General features: G+C 37.5%; 1 protein-coding gene across 1 annotated transcript in view; it reads left to right on the plus strand.

Annotated features, from left to right (window-relative positions):
- LOC139136470 (adhesive plaque matrix protein 2-like) overlaps positions 1–21,159 on the plus strand; it is a 28,722-nt gene that overhangs the window by 5,004 nt on the left and 2,559 nt on the right. The window lies entirely within an intron of this gene.

Consider the following 21,159-nt stretch of genomic DNA (forward strand, 5'->3'; position numbering starts at 1 on the left):
AGCTTCTGAACATCGAACGTTCATCACTAGGGCCATTGTCAACTGAGCTAGGGAGTACGAGTCTACGCTGACGCTGCTGTACGCCATAGTACCACTCGCTTCGGTGATCGGTCATGCCCCATGGGAGAAAGCAGTCTTACTGCCTCGGCAAAAAAACGAAAAAGAAAGTTTTCCCATGATTCGACCAGAATTCGCATTGGGAAAACTATCGCGATCAACTCGGCATTCTTACCCATTGATAATCGAGGCATCGATGGTCTTTGACTCAATTCTGGTCGCAGACGGATTAACCCTTTCTACAGGAAAACTGTCTAAATATTTAGAGTACATTTGACTCGAAAATAATATTTAATCACGGAAACACCCTTGCTAATCACGGTCGACACACCTACGTATAACACATTTGCCTTGCTAAGAGCGCACTGCACGGATAGCGGACTCTAGTCGACAATGCAATACAATACAGTGGCAATGACATTGACAGGATTTCAACATTTTGTAACTGAATATGGCAAAAACTACCTTGACGCGGTAGGATATGATGTCAGTGATATAAATCTGAACTGTACATTTTCTTGCATATTCAAATTGGTAACATTGTTACGAAATGGAACTTAGTTTCGGCCGACAGGCTGTCTCAGCACTGGTAGACGACAAAATGTAGTCATCAGAGGCGGCAAATACTTTACAGGTAAAAAAAACTGATATCAATATGGTATTGGTTAAAAATATAATACAACCATGGTCCTTTGGTGGAGGGACTGTGATACAACCCATTGAGAATAATGAAAACGACAAAAACTAAGGAGAACTTTTAAAAAAATTCCCAGAGGTAAAGGCATAATAACAACTATTGCCTGGTCATGAGGGCTATAGCGCCCGTCTATTATCCCGAGGGGCCGTGTGTTACCAGAAACACATCGCTATTCCCCTAGGCCGTAGTGATCGGAGTTAGTATACCAAACAGCAACTGTTATATTAAATTTGTGGAAAGTTTGAAGCATTGTCATGGCTTTTTTTGATGTAATCTTTCATTTACATTCTTGTTGTCATTTCCGAACCGCGCCATGCACAGCGCGGCCATATTATGCAGGCCAAGTGAAAACCCGGAAGTGTTTTGTGATAGTGAATCGAGCAAAATTTTGGTCAATTTTACTTTTCATAGTCATTCTATCATTAAAATATAAACCCGTACACCAAAAACTGTGTGTTAAGGTCAGTTCTGAGTAGTTTCAAAATCTGTGCGTTCGGAATTTACCGTGAATTTTGCCGTACGTACGTACTTCGTTGAACAGCCCCTAACTGCCAACGCTACAATCAGCTGATTTCAAGCGTTAACTCTGGTAGTTTCGCGAACATTAAACTGTGTTCATTTTTCATCTGTTGATGTTACACAAAATTTACAAAATGATATTTGCCAACAGAAATGAATACTCTTTCAATGATGTATGGGAATAAAGTCAGCATGCCATGGTTATTATTATAATAAATGTATGTAAACAACCTTTATTTTTAAACAGCATTAACGTAAACTGGGGAAAATGACAGACGGGGGTAGTGCAGGAATCGGGAATTGATAAACAAGACAAGTTGAAAGACGGGCAAATGAAGAGAGAATGAAAAATCTAAGGAAAGGAAAGGAAAAAATCATAACCCTGACTCTAGATTTCAATGCTAAAGGAAAATTGAGTACAACAAGATGACAGCTTTTTAGGGGGGAATAATATTCTTGTGTAAAAAAGGACAGCTCCAGGGGGATTATTCTGTACTGTGAGTTTATCAGTTGAACAATGACTTATTTTATTCATATTCCTATGATTTTTGGGTTTTTGAATATCAGAATTTCTCAAATGTAACATTTAAGAAATTTTACAGATGTAAATATATTTATTCTGTTTTGTTATTACTCAAGTTTAACTGTCCAAAATTTGACAGAGCTAGCTTAAAAACTCTGAAAGTTACAGTAGTTTGAAAATGGCGAAAAATAGCTTTTGACTGGTAGTATACACGGTGCCGTCCAATTTTCAACTCTGTCTCACAAAATTTTTGGCATTTTCAAGTCTCTGTGTAAAAGAAAACAAAAGCTCCTTATACCGTACTCTTACAATATATTGCACAAAAAGTATTTTAAAGCAGATTAGTTAGAGAATTAATGTTATTATATAACTATATTTTTTCATAGGAATACCCACAAAATGACTCTTGGCCATATGTTGAAATTTTTTGACCATTTGTCAAAAAATCGAGCATATTTTAATTCTAAAAAAATCATAACCCTGGAAGTAGACAAGATTTTTTTTTTCTTTTTATAATCAAAATTCTTTATTCAAATTCACACTTGAAGAGAAAGAACAAAACTTTACATAAGCAAAAGGAAAATCAGCCGTTAGAAAAGAATAGAACCATCATTCAAACAGTTTTTTGAATCCTGAGACAAGATCTTCAAGAAAACATACAATTCAAGTACGTTTAACCAAGAACAATAAAGGGCCTGGTATCCCTACTTATAGCAGGCCTCGTCTCAAACAAAATGGTGACTTGTGATGGATATCAAACATAACGTGTACTCAATTTTGTTTCGCAAATGCGATCATGGCGAAGAAAGGTCGATTTTGTCTTCTGTCAAAACAGAAGCGAACATTCAAAGAAATTTTGGAGGAACACCATCCAGGATTTTCTGAACGTAAAATGTACCATGAGGGAAAATGCCAAGAGAGTTTGACCGGTTAAGAAGGGCTTGACTACGCAGTTTCTGCGTAGTGAAGCGTCATTACGTATTCATGGTGACCCCTGGCCAGCTGTCAATATCTTTGGGGGCTTTTGTCTTTTGGCCTGCTTTGCATATGCGTCGTTGGACACGACCTGCCAATCACCCAGGTAGTCAATTAAACTATTAATTGACTGTTTACCGACCCAATTAACACTATCCAGCAGTATCAGTCATATTTTAATCGCGTGGCCCGGGTGGGCACAACGTAGGGACGCGTGTATTTCTATATGTACGTTTTACTTGTGTTGTTTGTACCATCGTGCGTTTGAAGTCCTTGTTTCACCTATAGCATTACATTCAAGGTGACATGCTTACTATTAATGTTCAGTATCATTGCACCGAGTTCTGCCCACGGTGAAAACCACCTGTTTTGCCTACTAATTACTGCCCGTCGCTGCCCGTCCTGAATGTAGCCTATCTATAGCTAAAGTAATCAGTCAATACATAATACCCCGCGCCTAATAATTTTTATATAAACCACAGTCTCTCTATCCACGAGGGACTGTTTATAAACTTATAAAATCATAGTCCGTGCCCTAAAATTGTTGACTTTCGATGCGATATACAGGTTGATCGTTGAATCGCACCGGCGCATCCATGTTTACTTGCCCCATAAGCTTACTACTCTGTAAATGGTGGGTAGATGGAATTCCTGGTCCAAAAATGAACATCGGGGCGAACCTTTTTGTGAACCCATGTGAAAACATAAATCATTTATCAGTTTTGATATATACTCCTAAATTGTAAGTTTGATCAAAATCGAGACCACATTCAAGGGCTATGCAGACTGTCCATGTACGCACACACAGTGACAAGAAGGCGGCAAACACCTACTTACCAAGCACATCGAATCGGCGAAAAGAAGCATAAAAAAGCTATAGGCTCATCGCCAAAACAAACGCGCCAAGCGCTAACAAAACCCATACCAAGCGGCCCTTTTCAGGGCCACCAAATACTCCAAAAAGAGAACTACCAAAAAAAAACATAAAATGACATAGAACACACAAACACTTAAAAGAAATAACAAAAATCGTACACATAAAAATAACGTAACAGAAAAAATGGCCGTAGAAATAAATCAGCCATTTCCAAAGAAAAGCCGACAACAACATGAAATTCAACAACAACCTATCATCGCTCAAACTATGAAACTCCGAAAAATAGTACTAGGCAAAGGCCTTAAAATTAATTCGGACACCAACAAAACCAAACAGAATAAAACCACCTCAGGATTTCAACAAATAAAGTCGTAAAATGTGACTCACATCGTGAGACACAAACAATCGCAACAACACAAATTCAAAGAAAAGTCAAATTGGGCTCCACAAACAACAAAAACCAAAAACTTGAAAGCTATCTGAAGCTGCTAAACTCGCACTTCTATAGATACCCTTTCAAACAAGGAAACAAAACATGTCGCGTGCTAAAAGAATCGCGATAGACCAGCTTGCAAACAATAGACAAATTTCGGGAAAAAAAAAAAAAACCTCGACAAGGGTCGGGTTTTGTCAACACAAACGATTACGTACTCAAATGCGAAAGGCAATTACGCAACACTCAGTATTATACACAACAAGCCAGAACAAACAGTAAACAAAGTAAACGAACTATGAATCAAAATGTACGAGAACAAGCACATCAACCAGGATACTTCTGAGTATCTTGATCCAATAAACATAAAATCAGTACCCCCTGTGGTACTTATTGCCTAAAAATTCACAAACATCCGCAAAAATCTAAAAGACACACCAGTCAAAACAAAATTTACCGAAGTAAAGAAACATAGAACAAACAAACCGAACCACCAAACGGACTCACAACGTGACCAAAAATAAATATACTTGCCTCGCTAATCGAAAAGCAAGACCACTAAAATGCATTAAAATAAATTTTCACAAACACAAACTAAGGAAAGAATCTACACCGCGACTGATGAGAAACCACACCCGGGTTTCGAAACGCAAGCGTGAAAGGGCGACTCTATCAACTTTTGTAACAAAATAGGTCCGGCTGCGTCTCGCCATAAGCTTTCCCCACACAAACAAAACATTACCGTACACACTAATCAAAACTTCTCTACAAATATCCAAAGCGAAACAAACATTTTTATTAACACACACAATCGGATAAGAATGTAGGAACACATTTTCGAAACGAATCAAACACAAACTCGACACAAAAACATTTAGGATAGTTAGGTGGGGAGCCTCTTTCACATTTTTTACATCTCGCTATACTGTCTATGGTTATAAAAATAAAGTCATCTGCCACTTTTTCTGTATACGCGGTTTGGCAAATTAAACTCATCTCTTCAATCGAAAGTCGGGTGATTTCATGGTTCTTTGGGGCACTTAAGTGTACGTCGAGCTTAAGGAATGTGGTTGCATTCGCGATGTTTTATTCGAAATTATTTATTTCTTCTAGGGCAAATGCACGTAATTCATGCTGTTGGAAATACTGGCCGCTCATAAACAAGACAATAAACTCAACATCTGTGCATCTTTACTTTTATTGTCAAAGTACCACAGAAACCCACAAAAAACCAAATGGTTCAGTCCACGCGTGGGTTCAGTCCAGGTATTTGCAACGCCAGTCACCTAGGCGACGGTAATCCGCACAACTTATCACCATCGGAAAGGTACTCCTCCCCCTATACCACTGTCGATCCCACCCTCAAGGCACTGCGTCATTCGACCAAGCATTGTTATTGTAATTTCCTGCATAAAATTAACAGCGAGGTCAACCGGTCAAACTCTCTTGGGATTTTCTGGCATGTCTATTCGAGTTGAATGTGCCAGTGATGCTGCTGGGCCGTGGTTGGGAAGTACAGCAGACAAATATACAGGTTGGCGAGGCTACATTGTCCATCAACTTCAACGTAAAGTATGTGCGTTTTTCTTGCGAGTGACTGCAAAAAGCTGAGGATTTACCTTTGGATAAACAGTTCACTTTCCTGTCAAAGGACATAACGTGTACTCAGACATATTCAGCCATATCAATTTCCGTGGCAGTCTAATAAACCACACACTTCAATTCTACTGATGAATATTTTATTTTAATATATTGGTATTCAATTTGAGTGCATTTCATGAGGAAATTGTTCACTGGTAGTTTGTTTGAACGCGTACAAAATGCACATTGAGAAATAAAAAAAAAGTGAAAAAAAAAATTCCCTACCTACCTACCCTATTTTTGAAAACCATGTAATCGGAACAGCACATATTTTTTTTTGGCCTAATGGTGATATTGTCAAAAGACTATAAACTGTACCAGACTTATCTCTGTTCGCAGTGATTGACTAAAGTTAATTGATCGGGGAGGGACAAGTTCTAGAATGTCGGACAAGGAGGAAATTTTAGACAACAGCATAGGGAATGGTGACTATTTCACGGTATAAAATACAAAAATGGTGATATTGTCAAAAGACTATAAACAGTACCAGATTTATCTCTGTTCGCAGTGATTGACCCTTGTCAACCCAATCCATGCTACAACGATGGTACATGTACACCAGAGTCTTGTGGCGACTACTCTTGTACATGTCCAGGGTGTTACTATGGTACCCAGTGTGAACAACGTAAGTCAATATCTCTCAGCGTACTTAATTAATTGCAGTTTTAAGTTTGAGAGGTTTGTCTGAACCAACAATAATATGAACCTCTGTAGAACCCCTATGACCGACTTTTTATCCGAATGTTGGTAGTGCCAACCCAATAACTGACACTAACATTCCATTCAGTACTGTACACATATTTCACCATTATGTTAATCTGCCAAAACTCTGCATTGCGGCACTAAAAGTCAAACTATAAAACTGTTGCTATAACAATGATAAAGAAACACTGCTGTGAATCTATCTCTGCGTGAATTCCTATGGTGATTTCACGCGCTCTCGTTGATTCAAGAATAAAAATAAATGAGAGAAAGAAAGGATGGGTAGGATGAGAAATACAATTTTTATTTTTCTCGGCCTAATTGCAGTAGCAAGTTCCAAAGTTCTGTCCGAACCAACAATATTATGATTGTAAAACCTCTATGGCCAACTTATTATCAGATTGTTGGTAGTGCAATACACTCAGATAAAATATGCTGTTTTAGGGAATACAATAAACTGTAAACTGCACCTCACTAATCTCTCTTTGCAGTGTCTGACCCATGTAAACCAAATCCATGCTCCAACAATGGTATATGTACTCAAGAGTCTTGTGACGACTATTATTGTTCTTGTCCAGGGTGTTACCATGGTACCCAGTGTGAACAATGTAAGTCCATATTTTCTGTATACTTGATTAATTGGAGTTTAAAGTTCCGGAGTTTTGTCCGAACAAAAATTATAAGGAACCACTGAAGAATCTTTATAGCTGACATATAATCTGAATATTGATAGGGCCACCAGGTTAATCAGTCTGCACGACAACCCGGTTTTTGAGGTGTGGGTATTGTACGGTGATTTGCATGTCCATCATTATGTTAGGAACAATTTTTCAATGGGTGGATTAACTCATTAAGGTATAAATAACAATTGATATTTGTTATCATATGAAGATACTCTAAAATAATTTGATAACGTGATAACATTTGAATCAAACGTTGACAACCTCAGTTTGTACGTGTTCAGGTTTATACACTCAGATATATATAATACGTGTTTGTAGAGAGTAAAAATGGTGACGCTCTTGAAAAACTATACCCGACTGATCTCTGTTCGTAGTGTCTGACCAATGTCAAACCAATCCATGCTACAACAATGGTACCTGTACACAAGAGTCTTGTGACGACTACTATTGTTCATGTCCAGGGTGTTACCATGGTGCCCAGTGTGAACAATGTTAGTCCTTATTTTCAGTATACTTGATTAATGCAGTTTAAAGTTTCGGAGTTCTGTCAAAACTAACAATATTAGGAACCAATGTAGACCCTCTATGGCCGACTTATTATCTGAATGTTGGTAGTGCCAACCCGCACCAGGTTAATCAGTCTGCACGACAACCCGGCTTTTGAGGTATGGCCGGTACAAGCGATTTGATTGGATATTGTACAGTGATTTGCATGTCCATCATTATGTTAGAAACAATTTTTCAATTGGTGGATTCACCCATTAAGGTATAAATAACAATTGATAATTGTTATCATATGAAGATACTCTAAAATAATTTGATAACGTTTGAATCAAACGTTGACAACCTCAGTTTGTACATGTTCCATGAGAGTTAAATTCCCACTCTGCCCATAAATGGTTGACACTTCGACGAGAGTTTACTGATATCGATGCTATAACATCAAAACATTAGAACAGAAACTGACATCGTTCTTCAAGTTACGGATCAAATTGAAAGCTAATTATCTTTGTAGAGTAGAAATAAAGATAGGTACAAAAATGGCCTTGCAGGAACAAGCCTATATTGAATGTCTAAATGTAGCGATCAAATGGATTTCCGGCTCGGTCAAACTACCCGTCGACTGCCGTACAATTTCTGTCAAGATTAGAAGTCTCAGCACCAAAGATCTGCTTACGATGTTTAGCCCCTGCTGGTGTGCATCAGCCCCAAAGAGTACTACCCATTTATAGAAAGCTACAAAATATGCGTCTGTTTTTATTTATAATATCTATGACCTGTCTGAAAGCTGTCATCAATATCTTTTGGAGCACTAATTTCCTGACGGGCAGTGTTTGGACGCCGGATACGATCATCGTTGCATGGACGTATCAAAGATGATCGTTGCAACTCGCTTAAAAATCGAAGACTGGAACTGTTATTTTGTTTGGTTTTATAGAGAGCAATGGTGTCTGGTACAGAGATATCGACTGATTACAGATGTTGGAAGGCAAATTTTCTGTCGGACAGTGACGGGCAGCAGTAATTAGTAGGACCCCTTCTGATCGGACACTTGCAACACTGCTTGCAATTGCAGACCAGTTGTGACATCAACAGAAATATTGCTTGTCTTGAATTTTTTCAACTAATACGGGTTAGCTAAAGTTTACCCCTGAATGCGTTTGTAATTCGCAACCTCTATAACATTAATAAAGAAAACGTGCTCATACGCCGACGGGTTATTCCGTATTGTGCACGTTTCGTGCATCACCACTGTGATGCCGGTCAAGCTGTGAATGAGCATTAGCGAGTGATCACACGACAGCTCATTATATGACCTTATTATATCTAGCCTCTAAACCAATCGGCATGTCATCGGCAGTTGTTTACAACATGTGCGATTTTCGCGCAACGTCGGTACCCTGGGATTCGTCACTGTGATTATTTACGTCTATTGTGCCTTATTAAGGCATAGCTGATTAGTCATACTTTGAGGGCAATAATAATCGGCTCAGCTGCATTCAAGAAAGGGGTAAGAGATTGGCTAGTACCGCACTTCGCGCCCTTACGACGGGAATTTGACATGTGTCAATCAATGGTTTTCACAGCTAGTTATGGGCTTTGGATAATTAAAACATGCGCACGGTAAACGAAACTAAGTGCGTTTGGCCTCACCCGCTCCCCCTCCCCGAAACGAAAGTTTGGAAGTCCGTAAATCCAACCAAGCCTCATTTAGTCCGTGGGCTGGAGGGGCCCACCGTGCACCCCCCCCCCACATCCCTACTACTTTGGTATTTTTTTATTCTTTAGGACCTGCTGAACAAGAAAAAAGATGTTAACATTGGATATTTTGGGATGCACTACCTATCTGGGCTGGTTTTTGATTTGCATGTACCGCAAAAAATGGCGGAAAATGGGTAGGGGTAGGGGGTACTATATCCTCCCTTACATTGAGTAAACTAGCATGAAATAGCACAAACCATACATTTTTGGAAAGCTGATCATAAAATTCTGCTCTTTATTAGAAACACCAACTTTTAGCAAAATTAATTTGTGTACATAGAATAGGACGACTATAAAATGAATTTTTTTGACAATTTTGAAATTTTTTAACCAAATTACCATGTAACAATTGTGATTTACTTGTTATTAAGCAAAATTTTCACAGCTTTTTGTGTTTGAATTAAGTGTTAACATTAGATATTTAACTATACACTACTTCTCTTGAGTCAATTTTGAATTGCGTGTATCTGTATGGTGTGTGCAAAAGCTAGGGGTAGGGGTACAACATTCTTTCCTTGATGAAGTAAACTGGCTTGAAATGCCATATACCTTATAGTTTTAGAAAGCTTAGATACTGGCCTTTCTAAAATGCATAAAGTTTTAGTGAAAAAATATGACGTCATAGAATTGGATAACTTTAAATCGATTTTTTCTGGTAATTCAGTATTTTTAACCGGAAGAAAATACGATAACTATTGTTTCCTCCTTATGAAGCTAATCAAACACATTTATGGATGTTATTTACTAATTGCAATGTGCTGAAGAAGAAAATAAATGTCAAAATTGGGTATTTACCGTGCATTATTGTCTCTAGTCACTAAATAGCAAGTTTGGCTACATTGGTATATCGTGAATGGGCATTTTATTGTTATGCAATGGACTAATGCACAGCCTTAAAAAGAAGACTCGAAAACGTGCACACATAGTCATATTGCCATTTTCTTCTTCAAGTAAATAGATTATTTACGACTGTCTATTGTTATAATTTAATTTTTAAATATTTTTCTATAAAATAATGTTGTTAAGGCGTATTTGGAAAACTGTCTATGCCTCCTTGTCTAACTTTATATACAGCAAGCATTACTAACAATCTATTAGGCCGAGGCTAGAGGGGGCGTCTACGTGCACCTCCCCCCCTCACCCCACAGGATAACAAACCTGTAATTTTCAGAAGCCTTGGGATCCCTAGAATAAGAAATGGGATTTTAACAGACAAAATATAGGGACTCAATGGCGGTTACGGTCATGTTTTGAAGGGTACCACAAAATCAGATTTTGTGACCCACGTGGATTTTTGTCAAACCTGTCTTCTTGTACGTGATCTGCTGAGCTTACTGTTTAACATGACCTAGATTATGGGGTATCATTAGAAAGGTGATTTATTCTTCTTGAAAATGGGATATAGCAATATGCAATGTCTTCTATAGTTTTCATGAAATAGGGCCATAATTTACCCCATGCCCCAAAGTTTTATGTCACAAATTACTGTCAAAACTAATCTAAATTCCACCAATTATTTACCTATACATAATACAAAAGGCAATACTGAGTATTAACTTTGTGTTATTTGCTACAGGTACATGTTAGAAACTTGGAATAAACTTTTAACAGAAAAAATATTGGGATCCTGTAGCTGTAACAGTCATATTTTGAAGGATACCGAAAAATCACAGTATTACTGACTCACATTCGTTTTTGTTGAACCTGTCTTCTTGTAAGTCTTCTGCTGAGCTTATTTTGAACATAACGAGGCCAATGGGGTACCATTAGAAAGTTAATTTACTCTTCTTTAAAATGATATGTTGCAATATGCAATATCTTCTACAGTTTTCATGATATAAGATCAAAACTTACCCTATACTCCAACGTTTTATGTCGCAAATTACCATCAAAACTTATCTCAAATTCTACCAATTCTTTTCCTAGACACATTATAAAAGGCAATTCTTTGTATAAAATATATTTTATTTGGTACAGGGACATATCAAAAATATGAGTTAGACTTTTAAGAGACAAAATATTGGTATTGAATGACTGTTACTGGCATGTTTTGAAGGGTACCGTGAAGTCAGAGTATTACCGACTCGCATATGTTTTTGTTAAATGTGTCATCTTGTTAGTTTTCTGCTGAGCTTACTTTTTACCATAGGCTAGCTTATGGGCTGCCATTGGAAAGACAATTTATTTGGCTTTAAAATGACATATTGTAATATACAATATCTTCTATAGTTTTCATGAAATAGGACCAAACCTTACCCCATACCCCAAAGTTTTATGTCACAAATTACTGTCAAAACTAATCCTAAATTCTACCAAGTATCTACCTGGACATTATACAAAGGGCAATGCTTTATATCAAATTTGTTTTATTTGATACAGGTAAATGTTAGAAACTTGAAATAAACTTTTAACAGAAAAATATCCAGATGCTGTAGCTGTAACAGTCATATTTTAAATGGTACTGCATAATCACAGTACTGCCAACTCGCATACATTTTTGTTAAACCTGTCTTCTTGTAAGTCTTCTACTGAGCTTAATTTTTAACATAATGTAGCAAGTTAGGGATCATTAGAAAGATAATTTACTCTTCTTTAAAGTAATATATTGCAATATGCCACAACCCCATACCCCAAAGTTTTATATTCCAAATTACCGTCAAAACTAATCTCAAATTCTGACAACTATTGACCGGGACATAATATAAAGGGCAATGATTTGTATTAAATTTAGTATATTTGCTTTAGGTTCATGTTAGAAACTTGAAACGAACTGTAAGCAGAAAAAATATTGTGATGCTGTAGCTGTAACAGTCATATTTTGAAGGGTACCACAAACTCACAGTATTGCCAACTCGCATACGTTTGGTTAAACCTGTCTTATTATAAGTCATCTGCTGAGCTTATTTTTTAAGATAACCCGACTATTGAGGTATCGTTAGAAAGGTAATTTTTTCTTCTTTGATATGACATATTGTAATATACAATATCTTCTTAAGTATTCAGAAAATAAGACCAAAACTTTCCCCACACCCCTAAGTTTATATTGCAAATTACTATCACTACTAATCTCAAATTCTACCAAACTTTCACCTAGACATACTACAAAAGGCAATGATTTGTTTGGAATCTGTTTTATTTGCTACAGAGACATGTTACAAATATTAGATAGACTTTTAACAGACAAAATATTGGGGGAATGGTTGTTGCTGCCATGTTTTGAAGGGTACTGTAAAGTCTCAGTCTTGCCCACTCGTATGTGTTTTTGTTAAATGTGTCATCTTGTAAGTCATCTGCTGAGCTTACTTTTTACTCTAACCTATCTTATAGGCTATCATTGGAAAGAAAATTGATTTTGCCTTAAAGTGACATATTGTAATATGAAATATCTTTAATAGTTTTCATGAAATAGGACCAGACTTACCCCGTATTCCAATTCGCAAACTGCAAAGTTTTTGAACAGATGAAGTTTGCAAATAAAACTAAGGGCTGGGGTAAGTTTTTTGCCATTTCATTACAACTTCAGGTGATAATGCACTTTATCATATGCTAAAATAAAGAGTGATAAAAGCTTTGTAATGGTACCCTACAATCTGCGTTACGGATAAAATAAAGGTTGGCAAATAAATTTCATGGGAACTTTTTTAATAAAATTTCACGGGTTTCAGCAACATATATCCTACTGTCCTTCAAACTATGATGCTAACAGCTAGTAAATCACTATTGTTATCCTGTTAATGGTATCTTTCATAGTTGGAAATGTCCCTGTAACAAATAAAAAAAGTTTCATACAAATTTTGTCTTTTTTATAGAATTTATCGAAATTAAATGCAGTTTTGACAGTAATATACAACATAAAACTTTGGGGTATGGGGTAAGGTTTGGTCCTATCTCATGAAAACTATAGAAGATATTGTATATTAAAATATGTCATTTTAAAGCCAAATAAATTGTCTTTCCAATGGCAGCCCATAATCTAGGCTATGGTAAAAAGTAAGCTCAGCAAAAAACTTACAAGACGACACATTTAACAAAAACATGTGCGAGTCGGTAATACTCTGACTTCACGGTACCCTTCAAAACATGCCAGTAACAGTCATTCAATACCAATATTTTGTCTCTTAAATCTAACTCATATTTTTGACATGTCCCTGTACCAAATAAAATATATTTTATACAAAGAATTGCCTTTTGTAATGTGTCTAGGAAAATAATTGGTAGAATTTGAGATTAGTTTTGATGAAAATTTGCGACATAAAACGTTGGAGTATGGGGTAAGTTTTGATATTGCAACATTTCATGAAAACTATAGAAGATATTGCATATTGCAACATATCATTTTAAAGAAGAGTAAATTAACTTTCTAATAGTACCCCATTGGCCTCGCTATGTTCAAAATAAGCTCAGCAGAAGACTTACAAGAAGACAGGTTCAACAAAAACGAATGGGAGTCAGTAATACTGTTATTTTTTGGTACCCTTCAGAGTATGACTGTTACAGCTACAGGATCCCAATATTGTTTCTGTTAAAAGTTTATTCCAAGTTTCTAACACGTACCTGTAGCAAATAACACAAAGTTAATACTCAGTATTGCCTTTTGTATTATGTATAGGTAAATAATTGGTGGAATTTAGATTAGTTTTGACAGTAATTTGTGACATAAAACTTTGGGGCATGGGGTAAATTATGGCCCTATTTCATGAAAACTATAGAGGATATTGCATATTGCTATATACCATTTTCAAGAAGAATAAATCACCTTTCTAATGATACCCCATAATCCAGGTCATGTTAAACAGTAAGCTCAGCAGATCACGTACAAGAAGACAGGTTTGACAAAAATCCACGTGGGTCACAAAATCGTGATTTTGTGGTACCCTTCAAAACATGACAGTAACAGCTATTGAGTCCCTATATTTTGTCTGTTAAAATCCCATTTCTTATTCTAGGGATCCCAAGGCTTCTGAAAATTACAGGTTTGTTATCCTGAGGGGTGAGGGCGGGGAGGTGCACATAGACGCCCCCTCTAGCCTCGGCCTAATAGATTGTTAGTAATGCTTGCTGTATATAAAGTTAGACAAGGAGGCATAGACAGTTTTCCAAATACGCCTTAACAACATTATTTTATAGAAAAATATTTAAAAATTAAATTATAACAATAGACAGTCGTCAATAATCTATTTACTTGAAGGAGAAAATGGCAATATGACTATGTGTGCACGTTTTCGAGTCTTCTTTTTAAGGCTGTGCATTAGTCCATTGCATAACAATAAAATGCCCATTCACGATATACCAATGTAGCAAAACTTGCTATTTTAGTGACTAGAGACAATAATGCACGGTAAATACCCAATTTTGACATTTATTTTCTTCTTCAGCACATTGCAATTAGTAAATAATATCCATAAATGTGTTTGATTTGTTTCATAAGGAGGAAACAATAGTTATCGTATTTTCTTCCGGTTAAAAATACTGAATTACCAGAAAAAACCGATTTAAAGTTATCCAATTCTATGACGTCATATTTTTTCACTAAAACTTTATGCATTTTAGAAAGGCCAGTATCTAAGCTTTCTAAAACTATAAGATATATGGCATTTCAAGCCAGTTTACTTCATCAAGGAAAGATTGTTGTACCCCTACCCCTAGCTTTTGCACACCCCATACAGATACACGCAATTCAAAATTGACTCAAGAGAAGTAGTGTTTAGTTAAATATCTAATGTTAACACTATTTTTCTTGTTTAATATGTGGGAATAAATAATTCAAACACAAAAAGCTGTGAAAATTTGCTTAATAACAAGAAAATCACAATTGTTACATGGTAATTTGGGTAAAAAATTTCAAAATTGTCAAAAAAATTCATTTTAAAGTCGTCCTATTCTATATACACAGGTTAATTTTGCTAAAGTTGGTGTTTCTCATAAAGAGCAGAATCTCAGCTTTCCAAAAATGTATGGTTTGTGCTATTTCATGCTAGTTTACTCAATGTAGGGGAGGATATAGTACCCCCTACCCCTACCCATTTTTCGCCATTTTTTGCGGCACATGCAAATCAAAAACCAGCCCAGATAGGTAGTGCATCCCAAAATATCCAGTGTTAACATCTTTTTTCTTGTTCAGCAGGTCCTAAAGAACAAAAAAATACCCAAGTAGTAGGGATGTGGGGGGGGGGGGGGTGCACGGTGGGCCCCTCCAGCCCACGGACTAATTCTTTATCTGCATATACCAAGAATCTATAATTAGGTCGCTATGAAATCACGCATGCGCTACCGACCACAATCTCCCCCGCGTGCCCAACTGTTAAAAATCAATCTTTGTTCAGCGCCAACTCAACAATGACGCAACCAATATAATGAAATGAAACAGTGTATCCAAAATGATAGTGCGATTTTTGCGCACGGTAGTCGAAATACAGTCAAACTCCCTCCCCTTCAACACAGAAGTTGCGTTTACCGTGCGCGTGTTTTAATTATCCAAGGCCCCTTACTCGAAATCGTGTCAATCAGAGAAATTATCGAAGACGGGATGCCCTGATGAGTACCATAAAGCTGTATGTTGCCGGTAGTAAACCATTGCCGAGTGGAGAGCTTTGCATTCCTCTGATGGTTCTTAAGTTGGAACATAATCGGCTTAAAACGTAAAGCGTTTTTCATTGTTTCGCTCGAAGGTTTACAGTGCTAAGTACACATTTTAATGAACGACAGTAACAATTAAAGGCCTTTTCCCTACTAAATTGTCTTATTCTCCCTTTAAGTTGCACTTCCACTTGGTAACTTTTAAAAAAAAACCCCATTTTTTAATGCCAACGGTCGATATTTGACGTGGCGACTGCGCGCGGATCGCAAGATTTGGATAAAAACATATCCTTTTAAAAAGTAAAAGTTTGAATTCCTGTGGCCCACCTAAAGTCAGCTTCTGAACATCGAACGTTCATCACTAGGGCCATTGTCAACTGAGCTAGGGAGTACGAGTCTACGCTGACGCTGCTGTACGCCATAGTACCACTCGCTTCGGTGATCGGTCATGCCCCATGGGAGAAAGCAGTCTTACTGCCTCGGCAAAAAACGAAAAAGAAAGTTTTCCCATGATTCGACCAGAATTCGCATTGGGAAAACTATCGCGATCAACTCGGCATTCTTACCCATTGATAATCGAGGCATCGATGGTCTTTGACTCAACTCTGGTCGCACACGGATTAACCCTTTCTACAGGAAAACTGTCTAAATATTTAGAGTACATTTGACTCGAAAATAATATTTAATCACGGAAACACCCTTGATAATCACGGTCGACACACCTACGTATAACACATTTGCCTTAATAAGAGCGCACTGCACGGATAGCGGACTCTAGTCGACAATGCAATACAATACAGTGGCAATGACATTGACAGGATTTCAACATTTTGTAACTGAATATGGCAAAAACTACCTTGACGCGGTAGGATATGATGTCAGTGATATAAATCTGAACTGTACATTTTCTTGCATATTCAAATTGGTAACATTGTTACGAAATGGAACTTAGTTTCGGCCGACAGGCTGTCTCAGCACTGGTAGACGACAAAATGTAGTCATCAGAGGCGGCAAATACTTTACAGGTAAAAAAAACTGATATCAATATGGTATTGGTTAAAAATATAATACAACCATGGTCCTTTGGTGGAGGGACTGTGATACAACCCATTGAGAATAATGAAAACGACAAAAAACTAAGGAGAACTTTTAAAAAAAATTCCCAGAGGTAAAGGCATAATAACAACTATTGCCTGGTCATGAGGGCTATAGCGCCCGTCTATTATCCCGAGGGGCCGTGTGTTACCAGAAACACATCGCTATTCCCCTAGGCCGTAGGCCGAGGGGTATGGCGATGTGTTTCTGGTAACACACGGCCACGAGGGATAATAGGTGGGCGTTATAGCCCGAATAAAGACCAGGCTATAGGTGTTTCATAACACACCACATGCTCATGTTGTTTAAATAATAACACATGAGAGCGAGGGCAAAATCACGATTTATTGCCTGCCCAAGGGTTGGTGGTCATGATCGAAATATTGATGATTCCCGAGCCGTAGGCGAGGGCATCATCAATATTTCGATCATGACCACCAGCCCGAGGGCAGGCAAAAAATCGTAATCTTGCCCTAGCTCTCATGTGTGTTATTATTTTTATTACACCGAACAAACTTCTTCGAGTACAGTTCGCCTTTCTGCATGAGTCCGGACCTCAGCGTAAAATGTTGTCAGTGCCAAGTCTAAGGTTGACGCTGAAAGTTTGCCAATCTCCTCGGTGGCGTATCCAAATTTATTACACCTCACTCATTCAGCGTGCACTGCCATTGGTTAAACACGACTCACGTGACATGTAAAAGAACGTGATGATGCCCTCTGCGAACGTGATGATGCCCTCTGCGAACTTGATGATGCCCTCTGCATTTGATATTACATGGATGACGTCATTTTACTTACTGCGCATCCTTTCTGCGCATAACAAATTGTCGTTCGCTTGTACTTGCTACTATCGCTGCGAAACGTCATGCAGAGCTGTCACCGGCACAGTTAGACGATATTTTGATGCAAGTAAACAGCAAACGAACGAAAATGGCAACAAGGAATGCAATTTCTGTGTTCAGCGACTATGCAAGCAACAAATTTGGATACGCGACGGAGGAGATCGGCAAACTTTCAGCGGCAACCCTAGACTTGGCACTGACAACATTTACGCTGAGGTCCGGACTCATGCAGAAAGGCGAACTGTACTCGAAGAAGTTTGTTCGGTGTAATAAAAATAATAACACATGAGAGCTAGGGCAAGATCACGATTTTTGCCTGCCCTCGGGCTGGTGGTCATGATCGAAATATTGATGATGCCCTCGCCTACGGCTCGGGCATCATCAATATTTCGATCATGAGCACCATCCCTTGGGCAGGCAATAAATCGTGATCTTGCCCTCGCTCTCATGTGTTATTATTTAATTGTTGATTGCACAGTCGCTGAACACAGAAATTGCATTCCTTGTTGCTTTTTTTCGTTCGTTTGCTGTTTACTTGCATCAAAATCTCGTCTAACTGTGCTGGTGACAGCTCTGCATGACGTTTCGCAGCCATAGTTGCCGACTGCAAGTGGGCCTACAAGCGAACGACAATTTGTTACGCGCAGAAAGGTTGCGCAGTAAGTCAACTGACGTCATCCATGTAATATCAAATGCAGGGGGCATCATCACTTTCGCAGAGGGCATCATCACGTTCTTTTACATGTCACGTGAGTCGTGTTTAACCAATGGCAGTGCATGCTGAATGAGTGAGGTGTAATAAATTGTTATATAGCTTTTAATGTGTTTTGATATTTTGCATCGCAACAATCCATTGTGGCAAGTTTACTGGGCGATGTTTTCACAGCGGTTTCAATCGTACGGGGTACCACTTTCTTTCAAAATATATTCTAAGCATACCTGGCAACATCCCTAGTTGCAGTTTAATCTTTTCCGTCGATGAGCTGTTCAAGTTCCTACGCTGTCGGAATGTTGGAAAATGTTGGAAAATCTGTTTTACAGAATGTGTCGTCACCTATCCCGGACGCACATCACGTTCTAGTCACCCGCCATCGTGCAAAGTTGCAGATGACACTACGGTCACGTGACCGGGCACTTTTCAAAATTTGGTCAGAGCTATATCCCCAGGGATATAACTTTTCAAAAGTACCTCTGACATCACTTCAGTCGATCCGTTGGGGATAAGACGTATCTATTTTTTCGTCACTTGACATTCATGCGAATCGCGCCACGGAATGAGCATGTGGCGTGTTATAATGTTCTATATAAAGTCGTCGAAGTGGGAGGTAAATTAATTGCGTAGTTAAAACATATTATGGACTCCCTAGAATATCGTCAATCAGCACAACAACAAACCTTCGAGGGATTTCGGGTCATAACAGAACGATCGTATAACTTCGGGATGTGAAAAATACGCTCCGGAAATGACATGTTTAATCGATATCTCGCGATCCGCGCTCAGTCGCCACGTCAAATTTCGACCGTTGGTATTAAAAAAATGTGTTTTAAAAATGTTACCAAGTGGGAGTGCCACTTTAAGACTAAAAATTACAAGATTTGAAAGTAAAGTCTGTTCCAAATCAAGTACTTTAAGCTACCCGACTGAAGAGATAAAATTGTATTCAAAAACATATGAGAAAAAATACCGTCAATGACGCTGTACCTTCTCTAATGTGTGGCCAGGTCAGGTAATTGGTTGTTGGCATGGAGTTGTTGGTAAATAGTTGATGATATAGGGGCATGAGGTGGGATATGGACCCAAAGAACCCAAATGATGATTAAATACATCAATCAAAAAAATTCTAAGCTACAGTATAAACTGCCTAAAGATAGTTCAATGTGGAAAAAAGTTAAATAATCCAGAAATAAGAATTAACTGTCCAAAATAGTAATGATGCACTCCCCTACTGACCTGAGTGCATGTGAAATACACAACATGGCATCTGTAAATTAAATGTACGGTATACCAAGTGATCATTTCAAGTCACTTTTAACTGTTTTTAATGGATTTTCCAAAGAGTCCTGTGGAAATGATGAAAAACGCTTATCTGATCTTGTGTTTGTAAAACCTCATGGCTGATAATTGTCAAAATTGAAAGTGAAGAAATTACTGTTTTAATAGGCATATTTTCCTTGAAATACATGACCGTATAAAGAATATATGCTAAAAGTGTTTAAGAGTAAATTTCTTTTCAAAAATAATTTAATCTGTGACCAAAGGATTTTTATTCTTTGAGTTTACAAATTCAAACATTGCAATTTGTTCAATCATCTTGTGCAGTGCAAAATTTATAAAATGACTGAAAAACAAAAACAGTTGGCAGAATTACAGTATTTGTGATGTAAAATTATGGGTTGACATCACGATGATTGTTAATCTGTTCGAAGTACTACTATACTATAATTTTAAAAAGAAAATTTCATGCAGAAACGGTAACATATATTGTCAGCAATGTAGTGTTAATTTTGACTTACATCAAAATATGCCTTTGCTGGATAGCAAATATATAGGGCGAAATATTAAAATCAGCCATGTTCAGCAAAATCCACACAACAGCATTGATCCTTTTTTAAATTTAATTTGATTTGCTTATGTTATCCTTGTATGACAGTCAGTACAATATGGAACTTGAACACAACATAGTGAATAAGTATGCTGTAAATGAAATGGTGTGGCTGCATCCACATGCAACAATAGGAGTGCAATGGTCTCTCACCCCTAATTTCCAACCTGTCCCATCCCTGAAAAAATAGTGTGGTCTTATATTTATAATGTTAATAATTTCTGTATTTGTTAAAATGTGTGCATCTCAAAAACTTTTGATCATAAACATTTTCATTGTTTTTTATAGCTGACTAGTCAGTTAACCTGTTTATTTTGAATATTTGCGCATTTTTCCTCAGTATTTGACATTTTCAGAATACCTTCTTATTCAAGCTGTCATTTTCTAAAAGTTTAAATGCTCCTTTGTGTGGTAAAGCTTTCCACAAGCATCAAATGTGGTACATCATATAGGAAGGTCTGCCCCTAGAGGGTGGGTATCATGAACAGCGTTTGTTAGTTATTTCCTCCACATACACTTCTGATTGTACTGTAAACATTGAACATGGCCGACGTCCGAATAGTATATGTAAAAATAACAGAATAGTATATGTAAAAAAAAACGACTATGTTATTTTGCAATATCTACCCTCATTATAAAATGGTCGAAAAGACGGTCACTCAAAAAATTCAAAC

Source organism: Ptychodera flava, chromosome 7 (assembly GCF_041260155.1).
Source record: "Ptychodera flava strain L36383 chromosome 7, AS_Pfla_20210202, whole genome shotgun sequence".
Classification (NCBI taxonomy): domain Eukaryota; kingdom Metazoa; phylum Hemichordata; class Enteropneusta; family Ptychoderidae; genus Ptychodera; species Ptychodera flava.